Raw genomic sequence first — 12085 nt, 5'->3', positions numbered from 1 at the left:
AAACTCCTAATCTGATCCTTAATAGATATTAAGGTAGTTTAGGTATTGGGTTAGGGATGTAAATAAGATCATGTAGAACATGTAGCTTGTGAGTGCTAATAAGCAGCCAATATCTCAATAATATGCATGCAAATAAACAATTAGCTAATAGTGAGAACTGGTCCCTAAATTGTTATCAAATGCATTCTTTTTGATTGATTTGGATGGTTCTGTAGGGAAGTTAATCATGCATAAAATGTAATAAACAAAGCACAAGCATAGATAAATGGAATAAAGCTAAGATAAAAGTGAGATAAACAGTGCATGCTTTATGGTTTTGTATATTTAAATGTAAAAAAACACACTGCAAAGTCAACTCAACATTGCGTATCTTGCCATTTGATGATTATGGATGCACACATTGCGATATCGATGTTAAAACGATATATTTTGTATCAGTACTATGTCTAGTTATTTTATATTTTCCAACATCCGTCATTAAATTTGTCACTGTAATAATTTAAAAACTCTTATTTTGTCCACTGAACTGTCTAAAAACGTGCATAAGAATAATTAATTTTAAGCTCAACTGTAGATCAGTTGTTTCCCTGAGAAGCTCATTGTGTGTCTGTTCAAATTTTCTAAGTCTGTCCATTTTTTGCAATGCTGGACAAGTCTTTCTTGGGACTGTTACCTAGGAAATGTCTGACAGATCTAATGGTGAGTGTCATCTGTGTAACAAACCCCCTCCAAATGAGAGGTCGAGGCATCATGCAGATGTCGGGAACGCAGTCTCTCCCATCAAATCTGTCTGGAAGGCACCATTAGGGAGATGCTGTCGCAGCCACCCATATAGTTCGTTAAATGTGTTCCGAGGAGCATGCGTCACCCTGCGACATGGCAGCAACAGCGCTGCACTGTCAGAGGCGTCCGTCCTTAAAATTCCATCTCATATCCTACTGCTGCGTCATACTTCGCTTTTGTGGCCAGTCTGTCTGGCACATTAAAGATTTTGGCCATCTCTTTGGCCATATCTCAGCCATTGCGGTCAGCATTCTGCTAAAGTTGCACTGAGCATTTGGTGCAGTAGAAGTTAACCAGGGGAATGGCTGCAAGGAGACCATATATCTCTTTATATTTAATTAGAAGGCCCTGAAGCACGACCATAGAGACCAAGAGAGAGGAACGGGGCAGCATATGGGGGGGCCATATGCTGGAAATCCTGCAAAGTCTAGACTGGGTTCAGGGATTAACAAGCTGCCAGTACAGTTGAATGAAATGGCTCAGTGGGGTTCTGAACACAAACAATATCGAGGCAGATTAGGGGCAGTAACTGTCTCTTCTCGTCATGAGAGTAAGTAGATTGCTTGACCTTCACTGGTTCCCACATAGGCCACGTCTACGTTAATCTGGATACATTTGAAAATGGCTTTTTCGATTTAAAGTCACTTTGTCTACTTGGCCTTTAGAAAATGTTTTTTTTTTGTCTGTTTTGAAGCATTGAGAAATGCTTAAATCTTCTTACTATGCATGCATGGGACTAAATCTCACATAGAGATTATTATATTAATTTGCATGAGGTTGTCATGCTATTTTGGTAATAATATTTAGCAGAATGTCAACTTTCTCAATCCCCATTCCATGTAAGAGTCCATGTTGTTGTTGTTATGTTTGTCATTATAATGACTTTTTAGTATACAATGTTATCCAACATTGTTGCTGAATGATAAATTGCATAGAATTGTTGTGCGCATTATTCTATGTGGCTGGATCTGTGAGCAGCAGTGAGTCTCCATCACCTGTGTTCAGCTGGAGCAGTGTTTACTACACGAAACCAAATTTCTCTGTCAAACCACGCAAAATAACACATGCAATTTCATCATGCGATAGTCAAATTGCAGATAATCATTTTGCAAAATTGACAGCTGTTTCTTATATGTAAACTATGGCCTTTTGTAGTAAAAGTTGCTAATGTTATCCCCAAAAGCATGTTCAAATAATACATGTAATAAGCAAAGGCAGTTTCTCAATTTCAAGAACGCAGAGAACGGACTTTGAATTTGGGAGACTGCGAGAACAGAGAAAGCATCCTGTGAGAAATGAGCTGCTATGTTCTTCCTGATGGTCACATGACCTTCACACATTTTTAATGGAAAATTACTTAAACATTACAGCATTCATAAAACCATTTACTGTTTTTCTTCCCCTTTTTCACGATATATACTATGCATATAAACCTTACAATTATACATTGCACAATACAAATTAAATTTTAATACAAATTTCAGCAATTAAACACCCTTAATGTGTTTATACTTTTACTAAGATTTTCATGTAAATGTTTACTTTCACCCTCTCATTTAGCGAAAATCTTGAGACAAACAAGTTATATATCTGAACTGTAATAATACATCTATGTACAATGCTGCTCCTTCCACCTACTTTATTCAGCCGCAATGACATCTGAGACTTCTCGAACGAGTCTCAAGTCTGTATCGTTGCATCCTCAATATCAAAAACACATTACCATACTTTCCTCACAAGATGATTGCAGCTTTTGCTAAATCACAAATGCAATTTTTATGTCGATATATTGTTCACCCCTATCCTATATGCAATTACAATAAACAATATTAATGTCTCTATTAGTTCATTTTTAGACCACTGATCATGTAATTATAATATAGTAATAAAATGTTGCTGTAAATGTTTTTTAAGGCTTTAGCTTTTTACATTGAATCAGACTCAGACTAGCTTTACAAGTTTTTTTGTAATTAGGCCTGCATGATATTTGAAAAATCCCACATTGCAATATTTTTTTCTTTCATATTGCAATATGAAGAGTATACGCTTTCATCAGATGGCTTGTAAAGCTCTATTTGTGAAGAATACATTAGTTCAGGTTGAATCTGTTGGAGAGTCATCAATAAAATACAAGAAGCAAAGTACAAGCATTGAAATATACAATAGAGCAAAGATAAAAGTGAAATACTCTGTGCTTTATGGTTTTTCCGTAGAGGTTATCAGTCTTCAGATTCAGAAATTCAATAATCAAATGTAAAGGAACACTGCATAGTTTTGATTGTGTAAATTATTCAATAAAATATTCTTTAGGGCGACGCAGTAGTGCAGTAGGTAATGCTGGCACCTCACAGCAAGAAGGTCACTGGTTCAAGCCTCAGCTGGGTCAGTTGGCATTTCTGTGAGGAGTTTGCATGTTCTCCCTGGGTTCACGTGGGTTTCCTCTGGGTGCTCCAGTTTCCCCCACAGTCCAAAGACATGCGGTACAGGTGAATTGGGTAGGCTAAATTGTCCATAATGTATGGGTGTGAATGAGTGTGTATGGATGTTTCCCAGAGATGGGTTGCAGCTGGAAGGGTATCCACTGCATAAAAAACGTATGCTGGATAAGTTGGCGGTTCATTCCGCTGTGGCGACCCCAAATTAATAAAGGGAGTAAGGGACTAAGCCAAAAAAAATATGAATATAAAAATGAATATTCTTTATTAAAGTTACAAATGGTACAGTTCCATGTGTCTGAATGCATTAAACACTCTTGAAATGCCCACACATTTGCAAGTATTAAAAATACATAAAAATGTTTACTCTATTATGCTTAAACGCAACAAAACTCATGTGTTCTGAATGATGGAGCTACTCAACTTTAAATCCCATCATTGCTGTGATGTGATATTGTTGATTCCCACATTGAGAAGTCAATGATGAAACTGTATATTTTGCAGTTCTACTGTTAACTTTACATTACCCTGACTTAAAATGAGGTGTTTGAATGTTTAAGACCTACCTTAAATTATATTAGAAAAAAAAAATACATAATGTGTTAAAACTACCTCAATTTCTATAAATTTAGTATTAAATACATTATAAATCCATCATTAAAAACAAATGGAGTCAAGCAGATCAGGTTACATTGCAATGTTTTTTCCTATTGTAGAAATAAACATGTCACACGAATTTTGAGAGCATCTTCAGAAAGTTTTCTTCAATATTAGACCTAAAGCCAAAACTGTGAGAAAGAGATGCACATCCATAGGTGTTTTCCAGGGTATTTATTTTTTGGGTCTCACAACAATTAAAGTACATCTTTTGGGGTTCAGGATCTCTTGCGAGTGGGACAAAACATTAGTAGTATGATGGGCCAGTCCCAAGGGTCTTTTTTATTTGATGGCGAGAGAAGGCAGCAGAGGAAGTTGAGCTCTGCTAAGTCACTTTCAAAGGAAAAAGATGAAACACTGCCACAGGCAAAGCTGTAAAGAGTCTCGAGTGAAGTTCAGCTCTCTCTCCATCCCTTTCCCTCTCACTCCCTCGGTTTATCATTCTCTTTCTCAGTGTGGGTGGTGAGCGAGCAAAAGTTCTCAGCTGAATAGCGATTTGTTCTTTCCAGTGTAAAGCGAAAACAACACCCTCATCTCTCACTTACTGCTTTTATCTTTCCACATCCTCGTCCTTTCAGCAGACCTGTACACCCGTGCCCTCTGAAAAATGTGCTGGCTGATTCAGAATTGTTGTCTCATTCCTGTTTGAGCCTCGCGTTTGTTGCTGCATTCTTTTCAGATAATAGACCAGATGCCGGATAATCAGCAACATCAAGATGTGAGAATTTAAAGACAGGCTAAATGACAAGATCTTTAAGACAAGTGTTGTTACATTTAACACTGCAGTTACCAGACATTTACAGTATAAGTACTGGAATGTATACGTATGGTTTGTTAAGATAGGAGTTATTTTAGGTTAGAGTTTGAATTATTTCGGTTTAATTGTTTAAGATAGGTGAAAGATAATGTTGGAGAGAGGTTGCTTGTTTTTGTTTGAGCTGCAATAAAAAAAAAGTGTTGGCAATATATTTGCTAGAATTGTAGCTGGTAGGTCCATTATGCCATTCCTTTTGGAATGGACTTCAGTGGTATTAGTTTGGTCCCACTTTATATTAAGTGTTGTTATACCTGTAAACTTACATGTTAACTATGTGTAAGTAGTATGTAACTACAGTGTGTGTACACACTGGTACTAGTATTTACTTGTATAATGCTGGTGTAACTACACACATGTAACAACACACTGAATAATATGTGTAAGTTCAAATGTGTAGCAGGATGTTAGTAACACAATCTTTGGTAAACCACCCCTTAAATGTGAATTACTGATGTGATTCTACAATTTACCTTAAAACAACAAATAAACATAAGGCATTTGTATATTTCTATATACACTTGTACTTTTTTTTTTTACCAGAAGTTTGCTGTTAAACAGTTTTACAAAGGCTTATGTTTTATATATTACAAAGTATTTTGTGACCATTTTGCACTTTTTATCGGGTTGACAGTTCCTGAGAATTTACCCTGTAATTACACTGGTATCACAAGGTGAAACCTCTTAATGCAGCATCAGTTCTGCCATTCTTATTCTAATACAGTGTTTAGAAGTACATGGTATGCCAACAGGTGTGGAAGTGGGAAAACACCTGCACATATTGTTGTTACACAATGCACTTATGTAATTCTTGTTACAGATGTATACTTTTTTAGTGTTGTTACCAATGTCCTGTTGCACATTTGAACTTAGACATTCTATCCAGTGTATTGTTACATGTGTGTAGTTACATCAGTATTACACAAGTAAATACTATGTACCAGTGTGTACATACACTGTAGTTGCATACTACTTACACATCTAGTTACTATGTAAGTTCACAGGTATAAGCAACAATATAAAGTGGGATCAAACTGATGGTCATGAAATGGCCTACACAGCGTCCAGACCAGAATATTATAGAGGCTGCATGAGATCCACCTTGACAGGAATAAACAGATTTGACATTCACATACCTAAAGAACTCTGAAAAATGCTAAAAGAAGCTTGATATTACACAGCACAATATTTCAGAAAATGTCAGGACAATTAAACAAAACAGTTTAAGTTGTGCTTGGTGACAAGAGAAGCCACATTAAATATAGACTTGTGCTTGAAGAGGAAATGTGCTGTTGTTGTTTTGGTTTTGTACACATTTGTCATTTTCAGTTTGTTTTTAGTAAAGAGACTGATGGATTATTTATCGTGCAAACGTCTTATATCGAGTTCAGACTGCATAATTTTAACCCCGATTTTGACTCGCCGACAAATGCCTGAAATCACAGGCAAATTGGTGCTCATGCTCATGAGTGACAATCACACAGTATGAACAATCAAAGACGAGATCTAAGAGAATCGCTGATGAGTCGCCGATGCCTGTAAGATAATTGGGATGCTAAAAATCTGGAACTGTCGGCAATTCAAATCCTGAGTTTGAAATGAGTTTTGACTGAAAAAAACATTGACGATAGCCTACAGCCAATGAGAGAGCAGCATTCACTTGTGTGTGTGTGTGTACCTGCAGGCCAGTGGGAGGTTGAGGGAAAGGTTAAAAGCACTCATTTTCGGTTTATTTGGACCCAAGAAATGGAGGTAAAACTAGTGGAGCTCTGACAGGAACACCTGTGTCTATTTGACGTTTCATACAGAAAGTTAAAAAAGAAAGTTAAAGGCTTCTTTCTCGCTATGTAGTTAATAACAAAAGATATACGACGTGTTTTCAGCTGTGAGACGTAGTTTGGACGAAATTGTCAGCGATTCTTCCTGTAAAGTCATGCAATGTGAAAGCTCCTGTCGCCGATCCATCTTGCAGTGTAAACAAAGCAGCGACAAAACGCTAGCTCAGATAGTCATACAGTGTGAAAACATCTGTGACACGACTACTTTAAAAATCATGCAGTCTGAACTTGGCACTACGCCAACAAAGCTGTTATGTACTTAGGACTTTTGCCTGTAATGTTATTAAATATAAAATGTTACATTGGTGAAAATTACTTGTTAGTTCTAGTGTTGATGAACAACTGCATCACTCGGGGATGACCAGCCATCTTCATTTCAGTGTCATTCTAGAGCAACCCTTGAGTTCACATCCCTGTGAAACTGGAAAATATTCAAGCTCACAGTTTCAGCAGTAATGGGACTCTTTTAGCCCATCCTCCTCATATAGACTAACCTAGTTCTCAGAAGACATTTGAGACCGGAGGAAGTGTCAGGTGTTACAACGTCGCGCATTGAAAGAGAGATGATGTAGAAAACTGATGGATTAGATGAGCTGGGGGAGGATCCACCTGTTTGTCCAGTTTGGTGGGGAAATCCATTAGCAGGCCTTCTACATGGAAGTCATTTGGTTCCTTTTAAGCTTTTCATGTATAATGTAGTTACGCAGATCACAGCATGTTTGATTCAGATTGCTGTGTGCAAGAGAGATTTTGTATCACTATTCTGAAATTGAACTCCATAATCATAACTAGGTCTATGAAGTGAAATGTTAATTTGTTGGAAATTACATAAGAATTGCTATTCCTACATCACTTTAAGGATGTTTTTTTTTGCAAATAATGCAGACGAATATCAAAAGTTATAATGTCATATACATTTCTGTGTATATTAAATAATAAATAATAATTATGCAGATTAGATTGTAAAGAAAAACAAAACAAATACACCCTAAATGAATTAATTCATTCACTGGGGGTATTGCCAATATCATAGCCATTATAATTTCATCTCATTACATGTTTGCTAACATTGTGGGTCACAAAAATGCAGATGTGTTCTCAATTTATCATAATAGTTTTATTCCTTGTTTTATTCAGTGTTTTTAATGTGACTTAAGGGACAGGGGTCACCATATATAAACATGAGCAAAACTCATACTGGGTCTGCAACATCTTTACCAGATAATTTTGCACCTCTCTCCAAAAATAATTATTCATGCCATAATACATGAATTTGAGTCAGTGAGCAGCATTTTAACAAAATCATAGAGGATTTGTGTTCATGTGTTAGGAAGGTTATTGGTGAAAATACATGGAATGAACTAATTTACTCACTTCTGCTTATTCCCTGCTTTATCAGGGGACGCCACAGTGAAATGAATCATCATTTTCTCTTGCAGTTGTTTCACAATGTAGACGTCTTTCCAGCCTTACCCACACACTGTCCCATTCACTCAGGCCAATTTAGTTTCTTCAGCTCAACTTTGCCTCACATCCTATGCTGTGTTCACACCAGACGCGAAACGCGTAGATAAATCGCGCTATTCACGTGTAAATAGCCGTGTGAACATTTCAGTTTACTCGCTTCATTCGCACGTCAAACCCTGCTTTATTCGCGAGTCAAATCCGCTTCATTTGCACGTCAAATTCACTTTAGAACAGACGCGTATTCACGTGATGGGTAGGGCTTCTGTCTGCACGGTAACTCAAACTTCATTGCTAAATGGCTAACATGGATTTTATTAAGAAAATAACTGTGTTTATGCGATATAGGAAGGCTGAAAAACATCATCGATACATTTAGGGCTGTGTCTGAGTCCACTAGATCCTTTTATAGGTGCATCCAGCTCTGTGAGCTCATAAACTTAAATGAAAAACATAAATGATGGAGGCTCTCAGCGGTGCTTCTGACTGAGCCCAGCCCAGTTTGATGAACTGTTGTCGGTGTTGGCTAGAGGATTTCACCAACAACAGGTGCAACGTCACAATCATGCCCCCTCAAGAGTAAGCTCCTGATAGGTTAACACGGCGCGAATGTCCGCTTAAGTTCAGATTTTTGAACTTGAGCGAAATGTGCAAAACACTCAATTCGTTCCGCGTCATTTGCGCGTATCGCACTGCAGGATGTCTATTCGCGCGTTTGCATTGACTTAACATGTAAATCACTCGTGCTTGACGCTTTCCTCCGCGTCTGGTGTGAACACAGCATCAGGACTATGGGACAAAGTACCTGAAAAGATGACTCACTGGGACTCGAATCAGTTACCTTCTTGCTGTGAGGCAACCGTGCTTACCACTTAGCCACCGTGCTATGTGTAAGATTTTTTATTTACATGTTTTTGTTTAGTTTTTTAGGACGACAGTATCTCCAGCAGAAAAAATATCCAAAGATGCCATTTTAAATTGTAAAGAAATCTGTGTTTTTAAAACTAATAAAGACAGAGGAAGTCAATGATTCATTTTAATTATTTAGCATGACATTTAATGCTCCAAAATATTATAAATATTTCTCAAAATAAAACATATTTTGTTCAAAGTGAAAAAAAGTTTTTTACCAAGACATTTAATGTTATCATACCGTCAGAATCTTATACCGGCCCATGCCTATTTATAATTCAATTTTGTCCCTTACTACAAGCAGTCGGATAAATGAACTGTACCTTTAATTTTACCTGCTCAAAGAAAACATTCTTTGAATGGTTTAAACAAAACTCAAATACAATCACAGAAGGCAACATGAGCAATTATAGCAAATAAACTAATGTAAATATTATCATGCTTGCTATTTTTATGTTTTAAATCTTGTGTTCTAAAATTCCTAAAATTGATCTTTGTGTTCACATGCTCAACAAAAAGGGCTGCGAAAAAAGGGCTGTACATTGCGTAGCTATCACAGCTAATCTGTAATATACGCCGTGGAGAATTTGCTCTACAGACAGGCTCATGTTAGGATCCACTGATATCACTTTAATAGCGCTAGAGGAGAGGAAAAGTTGCCTTACATACAAACCAGCAGTTCAAAGGTCCAAAGCAAGAGAGAGGCACAGAGCTTTCATTTTCGCTCTAGCAATGAAAGTGTCCCATGGTTCTGCTGTACTTTAGTGTCAGTAAAAGACTGTCCAGCAAAGTTTTTGAGTAGTTGGAGCATCTCAATTACTCGCTCTTGTTCAAGTAGTAATCAACCTCGATATATTGCTTATGACATAAATGATGTCAGTACGTAATAAACGGTGATGATCTATTAATGAACCGATACAAAATTGTCCGTCTGCTTCATGATTCATCGAAGAAACAATGAATTATTAATTGTTATTTAAACATTATTTTAACATTTTACATACTTTGCAAAACTTTTAGTATTGGTTATACTAAACAAACACAAAGTAGAAAATTAGTTATATCATTGACATTACCCTCATGAGTCATGACTGCCTATCAGACAACTTGACCTTTTTATAATAACAAACATGTTCATAACATAGTTAATGTTATAAAATATCTGTTGGAATAACTTCCTGAAAGCTGATATCTTTAATTCTAATTATTTATGATTTAATAAGTCATCGCATTTGTATAAAACAAACATTTCTAAGGTTTGAAACAACATGAAGGTGAGTAAATGACAATTTTATTTTGGAGTGAACTAATCCTTTCAGGAACATTTAATTTCATGGCATTACCACATTACAAACTACCCTCAAAAACATTGCTGCTTGTTTTAATATGAGTAGAAACAACATAATTTTTGAGTTTTTTTTCAGGACAACTTAATTGATTTATGTTCAATCTACTTAAATTTATAAAATGATTTATTTAACTTAAACGATTTGTGTTGGGACAATATAAAGGAATTAATTTAATTTAGTTTTGCAAATTTAAGTGGATTGAACATGAAACATTGAACATTATTTAAATGTTTATTTTAAGTAAGCTTATTTAAATGAGTAGTTTAAACAAACAAACATTTTTTTGAGTACATAACAACATAAACTTAACATTAAAGATGGTATCATAGTAGAACACAGCATGCGTAGTTGAAAATCAAAATTCATCTGAATATTTAATTTGACACTGATAGCTGCTAGTGAAGCACTGGCTCTTTGAAACCTTGCTGCCTCTGAAGATCATCGTAGAGGAAATACCACAGCGTCGCAGTGAGTTGGAGGACGCTGGTGATGTAATCTCTCCAGAGACACAGGGCTTTGTTGTCATTTTGTCCTCTGCATGCTTACGCGCTCGGCTGATGGGTTGGGTTAGTGTCTCTTGTCAGACCAGCAGCTGAAACTGTATTCTCTTTGTATTTTCACACCATGTGATTTACCTGTTCGGTGACCTCACATGCTGATATGATTGTGTAGTGCCCTTTACCTCTTTTTATTAGACTGCAGTGGTTGTGAATGGGTGTTCCTCCCCAAGATGATGTTTTGACATGACCTCATTTGAAAGTCAGTGATTTAGATCTTGCGGTGCTGATGTGGTGCAGGGTTTTGTGGTGGAGTGTGTCATGAAGTTTGTCGAAGCAGCTGCAAACACACACCAATGCAGCCAGGACAGTTCCCTCTACTCTAGAGGAAGTGACTTTATTATGATCATATACATTATATGTTGGGGCTGCACAATATATTGCGAAAATAGTGCTGAACTGTTGTCATTATAATAGTATATGGAATTTCTGTATCTATATATTAAATGTATAGTCATGTGCCAAGCATTGCATCCATAGATTATCCAGATTTGACCAAATCTGATGGCGCTTTATGTATTTTTTTTATACCTGTCCTCCTTTACACGGTAGGAGATCTGTTAATTAACAGCTTCTGTATTTAGTTTTTTATTTATTTACAGTTATGGCTCCTTAATCTCTGCTCCATCAATTTTTAATGTTGAAATACAATTCTGCTGTTGTTTGAAACAATATATTGTATATTTATATATTTATGAAATAAAACATATAAATTAAATGAGTAACATAACAAAAAAAGTACTGACACTGTATTTAAGGCTTTTGTACTGTAATTTACAATACCAAAACCAACTCAGACAACATTTCAAACTATGAACCATTTCAATGTGGTAATGTCATTGGCCCATGAACATTTCCTGCTTGTTGTCAAACTATTTCATAACTGTAACAAGAGGCAATTCAATCATATCTTAACGTTAAAACAGCTGTCATAGCATTTTTTAACAATATGTGGACCTTTTTGTATTCTCAGAAGCTGTGGAAAATAAAAACGTAAAACAGGAAATACATTAGGACCATTGTTATTGTTTAAATCTCTCTAAATGGTCTATTAATGTTAACAAAAGTCACGTTTTTCTAATTTCCAATATCAAATGTTATTGGGCGTAAGATCAAGGTCCCACAATTCAATACAAAACATGAAAACACAGGAATCACAAAATATAAATATATATATATATATATATATATATATATATATATATATATATATATATATATATATATATATATATATATATATATATTTCTACTGGTGTTATTAGCTAGATTGGGC

General features: G+C 35.9%; 1 protein-coding gene across 7 annotated transcripts in view; it reads left to right on the top strand.

Moving 5' to 3' along the window:
- agap1 (ArfGAP with GTPase domain, ankyrin repeat and PH domain 1) overlaps positions 1-12085 on the top strand; it is a 351020-nt gene that overhangs the window by 10408 nt on the left and 328527 nt on the right. The window lies entirely within an intron of this gene.

The sequence above is a fragment of the Danio rerio genome, chromosome 6, assembly GCF_052040795.2.
Source record: "Danio rerio strain M-AB ecotype USA chromosome 6, GRCz13ab, whole genome shotgun sequence".
Lineage (NCBI taxonomy): Eukaryota > Metazoa > Chordata > Actinopteri > Cypriniformes > Danionidae > Danio > Danio rerio.
The sequence above is the reverse complement of the archived record's forward strand: the minus strand, read 5'-3'. Positions and strand labels throughout refer to the sequence as shown.